This window comes from Marmota flaviventris, chromosome 18 (assembly GCF_047511675.1).
Source record: "Marmota flaviventris isolate mMarFla1 chromosome 18, mMarFla1.hap1, whole genome shotgun sequence".
Lineage (NCBI taxonomy): Eukaryota > Metazoa > Chordata > Mammalia > Rodentia > Sciuridae > Marmota > Marmota flaviventris.
Genome location: NC_092515.1, coordinates 9,729,184 through 9,743,993, shown reverse-complemented (window position 1 = coordinate 9,743,993; position 14,810 = coordinate 9,729,184). Strand labels below are relative to the sequence as shown.

At 43.5% G+C, this 14,810-nt stretch overlaps 1 non-coding gene across 1 annotated transcript; it reads right to left on the bottom strand.

Annotated features, from left to right (window-relative positions):
- Positions 1–13,809: 13,809 nt before the first annotated feature.
- Positions 13,810–13,916, bottom strand: LOC114101097 (U6 spliceosomal RNA). The gene has a single exon (XR_003584225.1). It is a non-coding gene; the product is annotated as a U6 spliceosomal RNA (small nuclear RNA).
- Between the last annotated feature and the right edge of the window lie 894 nt (positions 13,917–14,810).

The following is a 14,810-nucleotide window of genomic DNA, read 5'->3' as shown; positions in this document are numbered from 1 at the left end:
TTCAAAAGATTGAGGATCGCTCCAGAAACAGTGGTGCCACAGCAACAGCTGCCTCCCAAATCTAAGGAGAAAAGAAAAGCCAAGAAAAACAAGAAACCAGCATTATAATTCCATTGTTAACTATATGAAATTAATGGTCCTATATGTTTTATCCAGTTTCACAGTTTTTAATAAAAGCTAGTTCGGTCCACTCTCTGCACTCATGACTGTATGTATGAGACTCCTTGTCTTCATTTAAAGGTCATATTAGCGGGATATAAAAGTCTACATTTGCTTTAATTTTTCATTACTATCTTCAAAATGTTATACTACCACTTCTGTGATTAAAAAGGAAACTCAAAAATTTCTGCTCATGTCCAGCAGATTTCAGGACAAATGATTTCACACCACTTACTCTGTAATGGAAGTCATCACTATCTTCCTTGTCTACTTCCCCATCTCCAGTTAAATGAAGATTTTTTATGTATTTGTGTATTTATTTGCTTATTTTGTATGCAACTTCCCCAGCTCCTAGGTTGGAGATAAGATGCCCAAGTATATAAGAAAAACTGGAAAGTGAGATAAATCAGCCTTTCGGGATAGTGTGTTGCTTTTGGAGAGAAGATGTAACATTTTTAGCCCCGCTGATCAAGTAGACATACACTTTTGTGTTCAGTCTGTACTGAATTCCTGAACTTGACATCAGGCACATGCCACTGAATGAAAGAAAGTTTGTGGATGAGGACACTGAGTTGATAGAGAGGTGGAGGAGAACAAGAATCATGTCCTTGATTTGTGGTTTCTGCAAGTTATAAGATTCCACCCACACCAACAACCACAGGGTTAGGACTGTGGTTTGGCAGCAGGCCAAGCTCTGTAGAGTGCAGCATGGTGCCACAATGGGGGTTCCCATTATCAATGACTTCTTTTTCCTCCAAATACAAAGACATTTTTAAAAACCATTCAAAACACATGAACTCACCCACGATAATGGAATCCAAATATTGTTCTCTCTTGTCATATGGCTCAGTTTCAATGGAATTGCTTGTGTCAAGTTCTACCTAAGAGCCCCTATGGCCTTGCTGGCTATAGCCACGTGGCCTCTCTCTTGGTTTGTCTCTGCTTGATTTCTGTACCTTCCTCAGCAGATGTTCCATGTTACTGGCATCTCTTAATCCCGGGCATCCCCACTGCAGATTTGACTCCCTTCACTCATCCTCCTACATCACCCTCTCAGTGGCTCTCTGCTCAGGCTCTGACCCTGCTACACTTGGCTGGCTTCCCAGGCCTTCCTTTGAAATTCTGGTGGAAGCTTCCATGACTCCCTAACTCCAGCATCCTGCGTTCCTGCAGAACCAGCGCAGCCCCAGTGACTTACCTTCCTTCCACTAGGCTCTGGGGGCATCTCATCAACCTGAAAGTGTGCCTCACCATCAAAGTGGCTTCACCAGAGGCCTTCCAGGGCAGAGTGCTTTTGAGAAAGGGGCTCAGGGCTTTCACTATGGACCCACAGTCCAGGGCCTCCTCAGGCCTCTGTCCCCACTTTTCCACATTGTCTTCTGTGGCTGCTCCAGCCATGATTCAAGCAACTCAGGTGAGGCTAATGCTGTTGGCATGACCTCAGCCATCCTCCTTTCCCTACCCCCACTTTACAAATACTGTTCTTATTCTCAAGAGATAGAGACTTGCTGGTCTCTGTTCTCTCCTTGAGAAATAAAAAGTTGCTCTTCTCTGTTCAAGAAACAGTTAACTTGCCTTTGCAAAATCAGGTGATGCTTGCTATGCCAGTAACAAGGGCTAAGCCACCCCTAATGGGTGGGATGATTCTGGCTGGGTCTTAGGGGGCAGGCAGAGTCCTTATGCCCTTCTCCTTTGGTGACCTCTCACAAATCAAGAGATGCCTAGGATCCTTTACGTCCAACAGTGGCACATATACCAAAGAGTTGCAATACATAACACAGGTCTAAAACCTCACACTTTATGATGTGCACATTATCCTATCCAACACCATCCTCTCAGAGGAGTGCAGAGGAGTCTTGGAACAAGCCAGAAATTATGCTAATAAAGTCCACCAATTGGGACTATAATTCCCCTGGTGGAAATAAGAAGGGACTAATTTATCACCTGCTTACTGACAGGTTTAAAAAGGGCAGCTCATAAAGCCATCCATTATGATAAGCTCTAAGAGGTCTTTTCTTTTTTAAACTTCCTAACTTAAGCCCTCTCCAACACACCAATCTAGATCCTGAGTCACCTGATGACCAAAATTTACTCATGACCTGCTTCTTCTCTCAAAACATCCTCGACATTAAAGCTAAACTTTAAAAGCTAGAACAAGATTCCCCTCAACCCACAGACTCAAGTACTTGGTGGCCTTTGAGGTGTACAATGGCAGAGATTTAAAAGGCCAACAAGGCTAAATATCAAATGCTAGCCAAAACATTTCAACAACCTGCCACTATAATCACTAGCCCTAGAACCTGAAAGAACCCCAGAACATGCTACAGATGTGGTCAGCTGGGCCATTGGGCCCAGTTTTGTTCAACCTCCCAGTCCCTATCCTAAATGCCACTAGGTGGGCCATTGGGCTGTTGGACACTGGGGCTACTGTTGAGAGCCACAGCCGAAGGGGCCCCAGCAAACTTTCAGACTGCCAGCTGATGATTGGCTCACAGCGGCCCCAGCAAATTCTAGCTGATTGGATCCTCTGCGGTGATGCTCATTGGGCTGTTTCCCTGCCCTTTCAGACCACGGAGCTGCTCATTGGGGGACTTTTTTGGCTCTGCCCACGCGACCCAGCCAATCGGCCTCAAGAGGAGGAGGATTGTGGGAGGTGGAGAGGCTTGGTTTGGGGGGGAGAGGCTTGTGGGAAGCCTGTGGTGGCAGTTGGGCTCTGAAGGTTTTCCTGAGGAGCTTTTTTGTTTGGCGTGTGTGGTTCTAAAAATAAAGTTCGTTTCTTTTGACAAGTGGCTCCTGATTGTGCCCAGCCAGACTGCAGCAGGCTACATTCTCAGTACTTGTTCAACTTTGAGGACCCACCTCTACCTCCAAGACCTCCATTGTCAGGGTGGAAGGCAAACCACATGAACCACAAAGAACCCTCCCCCCCACACACACACACACATGCTCCAGTAACAGGATCCCTTTCTCCCACTTTTCCCTCATTATTCCCTAAGCCCCACTCCCTTGCTAAGCAGAGATCTCCTAATTAAATTCGGCTCATCCATTTCCTTTAATTTTCCCATGAAACTGTAAGCCTCTTTCTTTATAAATTATCAGGTCTCAGGTAATTTGCGATGGCAACAGAAAACAGACAAATATAGCCCTCTAAAAGAAAAAGTAGACAAAATGCAAGAAAAGATAGGCAAGGTAGTAGAGTGATGGAAATCCTCAGAAGGCATAAAACAGAAATGCTAGATGTCAAAAGCATGGATAAAACTGAGCACAATGGCACATGCCTGTAATCACAGTAGCTCAAGAGGTTGAGGCAGGAAGATCACAAGTTCAAAGGTAGCCTCAGAAAAAAGTTCAGTGCTAAGCAATTCATTGAGACCCTCTAGATAAAATACAAAAAGTAGGGCTGGGGATGTGACTCAGTGATTGAGTGCCCCGAGTTCAATCCCCAGTACCAACAAAAAGGTGTCAACTTGACTGAGCTATGAGGTACCTGGATATTTGGTCAAATATTATTGTGGCTGTTACTGTGGGGATGTTTTGGTTGAGTTAGCATTTAAACTACAAGATGAATAAAGCAAATAGCCCTTCCTGATGTGGATGGACCTCACCCAACCATCTGAAAGAGTAATGAAAGGCTGGATCTCCTTAGAGGACTAAATAATGTGTCTCCACTAATTTAGGTGTTGCAATTCTAACCCCAAAGTGGTAGTTTTAGGAGGTGGGGGTCTTTGGTGGTGATTAAGTCATGAAGGTGAATCTCTTGTGACTGGCATTAGTGCTCATAAAAAAGAACTCCAGAGATTACTCACACTGTTTCTAGCAAGTGAGGATACAACTGAAGGTAATGGTGTGCACCTGGAAGAGGGGACTCACCAGAATGTGACCCTTCTGACCTGGCACCTGATCTCAGACATACAGTATCCAAAGTGAGAAAAATAAACTTCTGATGTTTATAAGCCACCCAGTCCCTGGTACTTTGTTATAGTAGCCCAAATTGACCAAGACACCCTGTCTCAAGTAAGAGAGAATTCTACCTGCTTGACTATCTTCAAACTGGTCCATTGGTGGTGGTGCTTTTCCCCTATCTTCAGACTCAGAGTGGATGGAAGCTCTTTCTGGGCCTCAAGCCTGCTGCCCTTCAGACTGAACTTACACCAGGGACTTTCCCCATGGTTGGGCCCTTGGACTTGCTCTGGAACTAAACCATGGTTCTCCTGAATCTCCTGATCACTGCCTCACCATGAATCTTGGGTCTTGACGCTCCCACAATTGCATGAGGCAATTTGTGTATCAGCCCAGCCCCTGCACGACTTTTAATGAGGTTGTCTTAGGGAATAACTGACAGCTGGCAGAACTGGTTCTGTTCTTGGGCCCCTTCTGCTGACTGTTGATGCTTCTCCCTGTATATTGGCTCCACCCCAAGCACCTAGCACCCTTGGTTCCTCCAGAGTCATCCTTCCTTTTTCCTTAGAATCTAGATTGTGTTTGTTTCTAACTATTTTTGGAGACTTCTTCCTGCCTAGGAAGAATTTGATGAATTTGATGCTCTTCTCACTTATTTTTTCACCCATGCCAACACTGCTTTGTTCAGTCCAATTATGTTTAACATGCTATGGATTTCTCTGATGTTTATTGAGGGGAGTCATTCCACCAGACAGAAACCACACTACTCATCTCTTTGATAGAGGACCCTCTTTCTATCTTCAGACCTATGTGATGAACAATGACCTTAAGAATCTTCAGAGATTCCAGGTTGATCATGCAATCTTGTGCTGAGAGGGTAAGGCAGCCCAAATCCAAAAGGATGGGAGATCCTGAACTTGGGACCCTTCTAGCCTTCATCTTCTATACAGCTTCAAATGGCTGTTAATCTGTGTCCTCTTAATATCTTCGACAATAATCTAATAATCAACAACAAAAAACCAATAGATTCTTAGCTCCCTGGTGTTTGACAGGGAATGTCTGGAAGATATGCCCTTAAGACACTCAGTGGGCATTCTGTTCTGCTGAAAGTCTCCATGGGGCATCTCCTTGAACATTTCTGAGGTGTGATGGTTTTGACACTGAATAGTTATGGAAAATAATATTCCTACAAAACAGCCCCTGAAGATGGTGCCTCTAGGGAGGGGTGGGAGAGACTAACAAAGCATTAACCTCTCAGTAAATCCTCCCAATAACAATGGTCCCTGAAGGAAGGGGGCAGATGATGAATGCTAGGCTCTGGGCTTTGGCCTATCCCCATTGCAAATTGGCAGCAGGAAAAAATCTTATGCTTTATACTGATTCCAAATATGTTTTCCACATTCTCTTATCTCATGCAGTAATTTGGAAGGAGAGAGGTCTCCTGAACTCAAAGGGCACCTCTATAACCAATTCCACATACATCACCCAGCTACTACAAGCCTCCCAGCTTCCTAAAAAACTTGGAGTTATCCATTGCAGATCACACCAAAATGACTCCTCCCCAGTCACACAGGGGAATTCAAAAGCAGATCAGGCAGCCAGGTCAGCCGCCCTTTCAGACCCCACCGGATCTCTCATCTCCATGTGCTCTCCATCATTACCCAATAACAAGACCACCTAAACATGTCCTCTTTACTTACCTCCACTCCATTTTCCACACTAGTCCACAGACTCTCAAAGCCTTTCTCCACTCTTTCTTTACTCTGACTCCCCAGGATAAAGAAGTGATACAGCAAATCACAGCCTCATGCCAGATATGCAAAAGAGTGAATTCCAATACATCTTTAATACCCATGACCTTCCCTTCTCATCAGGCTAAGGGCCATATTCCCAAGGCAGATTGGCAAATTGACTTTAACAACATGCCCAGAGTAAAAAACTTCAAATACATACTAGTTTTAATAGACACATTCTCGGGTTGGGTAGAGGCCTTCCCCACCTCAAATAAGTGGGCTACCACAGTGGCTAACATCCTCCTAACTGAAGTAATTCCTCAGTTTGGGATGCCCACTTGAATCCAATCTGACAATGGGCCTGAGTTTGTCTCTCAAGTAACCCAGAATGTGGCAAAGACATTGTCCATCCCATGGCACCTTCATTGTCCCTATCGCCCCCAAGCCTCAGGTAAGGTTGAGTGAGCCAACCACACAATGAAAGACATCATAACAAAGCTGTCTTTAGAGACTCATTTAGATTGGGTTAAGCTCCTCTCTCTTGCCCTACTACGCATGAGGGCTTTACCAAAAAAGCCATCCCTTGACTCCCCCTTTGAGATAATGTATCGTCGTCCCCTTCTATCCCCAGGAATCTCACCAGAGCCTTGGCCCCTCCCCGACCAATATGCTCTTCCCCTCCTCTTCCTTATATGCTCTGAGCTATGGAAGCAACAAGCCTCCTTTCTGCTCAAACCAGGAGAATGGGTCTACTTCCCTCTTTACTTAAATAAGCCCTTGGTTCTCAGTTTTATGTTCTAATCTGCCTTCTCCTGGGCATAGGCTTTTTTTTCTACCAGCCCTACAGACTGGACGACATGCCAGAAATTAATGCTGTCTCTTTTCATAGTTGCAGGGCACGTTCATAGACTTTTCCCTGGAGGAAATCCATGCCTTCAGGGCATGGATATGGGGCCTCCTGGCCCTTCTTCTCCAACCAACTGACCTCCCTCCCTTCCTCTAAACAATGCCCCTACTCAGCAGGAAGTAGCCATATCGAGTACGACACCCTCAAACCAAAACAAAAAAGGGAGGAATGTTGGTAAAGATGGCGCCCGGAGTGCTTCTCTTCTGGGATCTCAGGAGTGTTAGTAAAGATGGCGCCTGGAGTGCCTCTCTTCCTGGAGCTCAGGTCCATGACGCACTGAATGGCACGAGAACCATCACATCCAATCCCTGTGAATGGCGCGAACTTTGAATGGTGCACCTCCAATCCCTGAAGTGGCGCAAACTCTCAGCCAATGAAGAAGTAACAGCCCACTCGCATTGCTTCTCCTCATCCTGTGTTAAGCCCATAAATATCAATACCCTGTTCGTGTTCGCTCTCTTGCTCTTACTCTCTTACTCTCTCTCTTACTCTCCTCTCTCTCTCCCCCCTCCCCTCTCCTCTCTCTCTCTTCCCCCTCTCCTCTCTCTCTCTTCCCCCTCTCCTCTCTCTCCCCCTCTCTCTTCTCCTCTCTCTCTCTCTCTCCCTCTCTCTCTCTCTCTCTCCCCCCTTCTCTTCTGTGACTGGCCGCTATGGTCCTGCTAATTAAATCTTGGACGGGTAAATGGTTGTTTTGGCTTGTTGAGTTTACAGAGCTTTTCCATCATCCTTTACAGTATCCACCGCTGCGCACCGGGTTTTATAGCTTGTGCAAGACACTTAGGTGCAACCGCCTGGTGGATTGGAGACAGCATGAGCCTGACTGAGAGTCACACCTGTGAGGATCTGGGCTTGCATGTCCTCCAGTCCGACACCAGTCTCCAGGTCACAGCCTGCGTTCTGGACATGTCTGCACCTGGGTAAATGGCAGTCCTCCATCAGGTGCGGTTGAGCAGCCAGCTCAGCAGCAGCCCGGCTGTGAGTAGAGAACTGTCCCGAGTGGCTGTGGGCTGGAAATATCAGACAATGGAGACGCGCTTACCCTCATCAAAGGAAGGTCAGATGAGAGATATCTCTAGAAATTTAAAGCCCAACGGTGGGAGAGAATCAGCTTTAGGTATCTGCAAAGTCCAGAGAGAGTAGCATTGTTAGAACACCATTTTACTGCCTCCTGGAGTCTCTTCCTGAGTTGCCACCATGGTAAGATCAGAAACCACATCCACAAACTAGGGGAAGCTTCATAAACGTTCCAGGTGGAGAAAAAAGTAAGAGATGCTCACATCTTTCCTGTATTGGGGTTTCCACTGGCTGCAGGCCAGAACTTGCAGAGTGAGTGAAAGCATAAGTTTAAATCCATGTTATTGTGTTTACTTTTATGTACTTCTGAATATTTTAAGTTGATCGTGGGAAAAATGTATTAAAAGTGACCAGAAAAATTCATTAGATTTGACCTTTTACCTAGTGACCGAGGAACAACCAGCACCAGAAATTTAAGAGGAAGGTGTAAAAACAAAAATTGCTTTGTATTTATATCCTGAAAGTCAAGTTTTGTCCATCAAAATGATTCTACTTAAATGCAATAATGATTTTGCTTCTCATTTCACAAAGTATTTAAGTCCTTCTGTCCAAATCTTTGTATCTTTGCAAATGAGCTAAAGTCCCTTCCAAAAAAAAAAAAAGTTAAGACCCTCTGAGGCAAGACCTAAGCATTCTAGGAATAGAGGGGTGTGGTGGCATGGTCCAGGTTTCAGTCTTCCATCATGAAAGTCACCAGCCCTCCTTTGGGACTTTGAAGCCCTTAACCTCCCACCTCTAAGTTGCACACCAAATCTTTGTTTAAGGAACCAGCAAGGGAGGGGCACAAATAAAGAAAGAGTATAGCCAGGTGTGGTGGTGCCCACCTGTAATCCCAGAAGCTCAGATCCTGAGGCAGAAGGATCAAAAGTTCAAAGCCAGACTTAGTGAGGCCCTAGGCAATTTAGCAAGACCCTTTCTCTAAATAAAAATAAAAAAGGACTGGGGGTGTGGCTTAGAGACTAATTGTGCCTGGGTTTGATGCCTGCAAACAAAACACAGTACAGATCTGGTAAACTTATGCATACAATTTGCAGGCAAAAAAACAAAAACAATCCAAAAAACCATCCTTTTCAAGTAAGAGCAACAGGCTGTTTCATTTTGTCTCTCTCTTGTCTCTCCTGCTCCATTCTCATCCTTAGGCTATGGCCTCCCTTCTGCATTCCTGTGATCTTGCTTGTTTTTCTGAGCTGGATCCTCATAAGAATGGACTTAAAATGGGAACCTCTTAACACAAGATAAGAGGATGCCAGCACAGAGTTCACCAGCTACAGTAAGTGCCTGGTGTCTGATTCAAGCTCCTGGGAAAAGCTGATCTCTGCAGGTATCCCCTAGCTGATCTTCATCTAAAATATCCTATACCTGGCCAGGTGTGGAGGTGCACACCTATAATTCCAGCTATGGGGAAGGCAGGAGGATTTCAAGTTTGAGGCCATAGCAACTTAGTGAGACTCTGTCTCAAAAATAAATTAAAAAGGACTGGGAATGCAGCTCAGTGTTAAAGCATCACTAGGTTCAATCTCCAGTACTATGTAAACAAACAAAGGAGCACCTTATATTTTCACGGAAACTCAAGGGAACTTGAGATATTAATATGACCCTATCTGTGTTGCTAGCACCCTTAATAAAAGCTTGCTTTCTTTTCCCCAAATGCTCATCTCTCAGACATTGACTTTCCATGTGATGGGCTTCCAAACCTGAGTTAAGTAACATAAGCCACAGTTAAGCATCACATTTGCCTTTGTATTGCTTTATTTTGAATTCCTTCATGATGAGAGATGATACTCAGAGCATGTGGTCTCTATAGATTTGAATGTGCCCTGCCTCTCCCTGAATTTCAGAGCCAATCTGACCCATCCCTCATTCTAGGCTGCTGCAGAAAATGGTTCTGAACTCCTTGGCAGGTATTTCTTTTCCTTTCTTGGGGTTTTTTCTGGGGATAATTTTGAGTAATAGTTGTGACTGATTCTTTGGAGATTTTGGTCATTGGAGAGGGTGCAATGTCCCTGGGAGTGATCTTTGGCTGTTTGGGATCTAGGAAGGTGTTGATGCAAAGTGATGCTCCTAAAAGACAAGGTGAAGGTCCAGGGAAGGGTGTTTCCTGGGTGTGTGGAGAGTGGTGCTAGGATTGAGGTGCTAAGGGGTGATTACTGAGCTAGTGGGAATGGAGATGTTAGATGTAGACAGGGCTGGGCATCTGCTGGGGTTGCACCTGGGTTCAAGGTTGAGTTCTTCCTTGTAGAAGATGCAGATTGTGTTTCCTAATCTTTTCAAACAGGTGTGGGAGGATGGGAAACAGTGACTGGTGCAGCTTGAAGCCTACATGCCCTCTGGGAGGGTTTTTCTCCATGTTTTTATTGGTTCATTAGAGTTGTACATATGGATGGGATCTATTGTCACATATTCTTACATGCACACAATATAACAATATAATTTGTCCAACATCACTCCCCAGCACTTCCCTCCTCCCTCCCCACCTCTCACTCCTTGGTCCCTTTCCTCTAAGATCTCCCTTTGATTTTTTAGGAGACCCACCCCCACCTCTGTTTTTCTTTTTCCTCTGTAGCTTCTGCATTATGAGAGCAACATAACCTTAGCCTTCTGAGTTTGACTTATTTCACTTAACAGGATAGGGGAATGTACAGGATGGGTGACATGCCCACTGTGCAGGTGGCTTCTTCAGATCCACTTTAATAAAACTCCATTGTGTACATATGCCATCTTATTTTTTGTCCATTCATCCATTGATGGACACCTAGGCTGGTTTCATAGTTTGGTCATTTTGAATTATGTTGCTATAAACATGGGTATGCATGTATCACCATAGTAAGATGACTAATTCCTCAGGGTAAAAACCAAGGAGTGGTCTAGCTGTGTCATATGTGGTTCCATGCCTAGTCTTTTGGGGCACCTAAGTGACCTAAAATCTCATTTTCTAAAAACAAGCATTTTTTTTGTTGTTGTTGTTGTTTTGTTTTGTTTTTTTCTGTTAAGTAGGTACATGTGCATCTCTTTAAACAAAAAAAAAAAAAAATGCTGTCTTTTCTATATTGTTTTATTGGGTAGTTTTCTTTTCCACTCAGAAAATGCATCATTTTCCCATGTCTGTTGTGAGCTTTTCATTTTGGTGGCCAGAAAACCTGACATAAACAACTTAAAGGAGGAAAAGTTAATTTTGGCTCATGGTTTCAGAGGCTTCAGCCCAGGGTCAGCTGCTCCAAGGCAGAAACATCTTGGCAGAAGGGCATGGTGGAGGAGGCTTCTCAGCTCATGGCAACAGGGAAGAAGATAGGGAGAAGGGGGGGGACACGCAAGAGGGAGGGAATGTTCCCCATTTTTTAAGTACTTGCAAATTGAGGCACCATAATTATCTAACATCAAACCAGCCTTAGGAGTCTCTAAAACCATAAAGGAGCTCCCTGAACTTGTCTCTAAAAAAGAAGGGAGGGTAGCTTTGTGGTAGAGCATTTGCATAGCATGAGTGAGGCCCTGGGTTCAATCCCCAGCATCATTTAAAAAAATAGGAGCCTCCCAGTGGCTCAGGAGTCTGAGGCAGGAAGATCTGGAGTTCAAAGCCATCCTCAGCAAGGCCCTAAGCAACTTACTGAGACCCTGTTTCAAAATAAAAACTAAAAGGGCTGAGATGTGACTCAGTGGCAAAGCACCCATGGGTTTGATCTCCAGTACCATAGAAGAAAAAGCCTCTAGCTATTTTCTCTACTGTCTGCCCCCTGATTCTGTTCTTGTAAGATCTGTATCATCTTAATAATACTGGAGCATAAACCATGTGTGAGTGTCCCCCAGAAATCAAAGGATAGAAGAAATGTCTGTTAAATTCTACTATAAGATTTAAAACAAGTGATCTAAGTTTACTACTCAGAATAGGACGTGAGCTGTAAATAGATCCTCTTCCATTGAAGTTTGCTCAACTCTGTTCTATCACAGACTTCCTCTCTATTATAAGATCCTTCTTTTAGTTTTTGGTGGTGCTGGGGATGGGGTCTTGCACATGCTAGGCAAATGCTCTCCCACTGGGCCACACCCCAGCCTTCTAGATCTTATGCCCTTGCCATTTTAAATATCATAATTTCTCAAGTGCACCTAAATTACTTGAGATTTCAGGGACAGTCTTTTCATGAGGGCCTTAATTTTCTTGAGGACCCGAAGTGGAGGATCCTGGGCCTCCTGGACATGCTTGGAAGCAGGAATCTTCCTTAAGAATCTTTTTAAGAAATGGACAGGCATTGCTCATTCAGCTGTATCCCTGTGGCAGAGACCCCTGGCCACTGGTCAGATGGGCAGCAGGGAAAAGACTAAAAAGTCTGATCCTGGTGGGGGCTCAGAGAGTACCTCAACGGAATATGGGACAGATCAAGAGTCTGGTCCCTATAGAGGCCTATATTTTTCCCCCAGAAAAACACACACAAAAAAACTTTGAAGCATGCAAGTTATAATATCACGGCTAATTCACTGTCTATCTTTGAGAACTCATCCCTTAGGTACATATTAAATAATCTGGATTATTTTAAAGTAGAGAATTTATAAAGAAAAATAATTTTTTTCCTGTACCATGACTTTGTCCCAAAAAATTAGACAATGGAGACTTGTTCTATAAATAAGAAGGAAAATAGAAAAAACAAAATAGACTACCTGGTTTTTCCACTTGGCTGCCTTTGGGGGGGGGGGGGAAACAGGTTTTCAAGGGTTGTTATCTTAAACAATTATTTAAGGACTAATTCTCAACCTCACTTGGAACTAAAGGATAAAAGGGGATCTTCCTTCTTACAGGATTGTAAGGAGGGAAATAGGCTGACGGGGATCTGTCTACCTGTGGATGGACCAGTGGCCACCAGAAACATCGATTCAGGTCCACCATGATTGGAGACCCTGCCCAGCCATCCCCAACTGTGAGGGCCTCCCCTCATCTGTGTCCTCTGTTCTGTAATCTATTGCCATGTTACACGAAAGACATCTGTGACAAGCTGTTTTGGTGTTTGAGCCCACAGTTTGGTTGTTCCCTAGTTTTTTTTTGGCAATGCACATTGACCCCCTCATCCCTTCTTTCCAGTCATCCAGGGATTTCTAAGCAATCCAAGATTTCTCTGAAAATCATGTGGAGTTGTTGGTTCTCAATTGTTGGGTCTTTTTAGCAAATTAGGGGTTTCTTTGAAATTAATTCAGAGTTTTTTCTTAAGCTATTTTTTTAATGGAAAAAGCCTTATTTTTGACAAGTCAATTTGTCTAGAATATACACTACAGGCGTAAGGAGCTGGAGTGTTTGTTTGGGAGATCTCTGTTATGAAAGTGAAAAGCATCAAGTCTATCTAGGAGCGCATCAGAGAAGTTTTGATTGCAATGTGGCCTATACATGTAAGAGTGCATACTGGTTGAATTAATTAACTTGACAATCAGCTCAACTGGGTTAAACTCTGATGACTGCAGCAACAGATTTACCTACTAAGATAGGGATTCTCCTTCAGAACAGCTTCTTTCTGGGTTCAGGGAACTATGGCAGATCTTCTGGAAGGTGCACACTTGGGCCTGGTTGCCCTCTCATCCTGAGCCACCCTGCTCACTCCTTGGTGCCTGGGGATTTTCTGAGACATATAGGAAGGATTGTCCAGCCCAATGGTGAGACAGTGGGGAGTAATTCCTAAGAACAGCACATTTTATTGACCCAAAACATTTCCTGAGCCATAGTCCTTGCTTCTGTCATAAGATAGGCTTCTAAATGAAATGATCAAAAGTTTGTTTTATTTTGAGCCTTTTTTTTTTTTTTTTTTGCCTCTTGTAAATTCACTTCTTTTTTTGATTCTCTGTGCTTAAATTATATACTTTTATTTTATCTGACTTAAAGAATTTTAATTTTTTCTAACTGTTGAAGATGTTTTTCTGTCTCTGAAAAGAAACTTGTTATTTGAGCTTTGCTGGCTTTAAGAAGCAAAGTTTCTACTGGTCTCAACTTGGAAAATGCAAATTTAAGATATACAGATATGGTTTCTCTCTCTTTTCTTCTCTCTCTCTCTTTTATAAATGAAGAGATATATGGAATGCTTCATAAATTTGTGAATCATCCTTCTGTAGGAGCCATGCTAATCTTCTCTGTTTCACTCCAATTTTAGTCTGTGTGCTGCCAAAGGGAGCATAGCAAACAGACATGCTTTTGATATCAGGGCAAAAGTCTGACTTCTAAAACTAGCAAATGAGCCAAGCATGGCTGTGGAAACTTCTAATCCCTGCAAGTTTGAGGCCAGCCTCAGCAATGTAGTGAAGCCTTAGGAAACTTACCTAATCATGTCTCAAAATTTAAAATTAAAAAAAAAGCTGGGGATGTGACTCAGTGCTGAAGCACCTCCCTGGTTAAATCACCAGTACCAAAAACAAACAAACAAAAACTAGCAAATGACAAATCTAAGCTTTGAAATTTTATCATATGTGCCCATATGCTTATATACTTATATATTTTGTGTTTGCATGGTATAAATTGACTTACAGATAAGTAATTTCAAACTTGAAACCTGCCAAGTTAGGCCCATGATTCACATGACCTTAACAAATCTAGACCAATAACTTGAATTGGTTGGCAATGAGGGTGTCTTTAAATTTTAGTAACCAATATTTTGGCCCGCTAACCAGTTGGGATGTTTATCTCCAGATATTTAAGATACAATATTCAATGCTTTCTATGTCCACAAATAATCTAAAGATAGATATTAAAATGAGTCCACATGATGTTCTAATCAAGGCGATGCTTCATTCTTTCCATTTTTCTTTTTTGGTACTGGGAATTGAACCCAGGGGCACTTTACCAGTGAGCCATATCCCCAGCCCTTTTTTATTTTTTTATTTTTGAGACAGGGTCTCGCTAAGTTGCTTAGGGCCTCACGAAATTGCTGAGGCTGGCTTTGAACTTACCATCCTTCTGCCTCAGCCTCTTGAGTCACTGGGATTACAGGAGTGCACCACTGTGCTTAACTCACTCTCTCCTTAAAATGCCCTTCAAAATTGTTAAATGAATCTTGTGCTAATTTCAAAAGTCA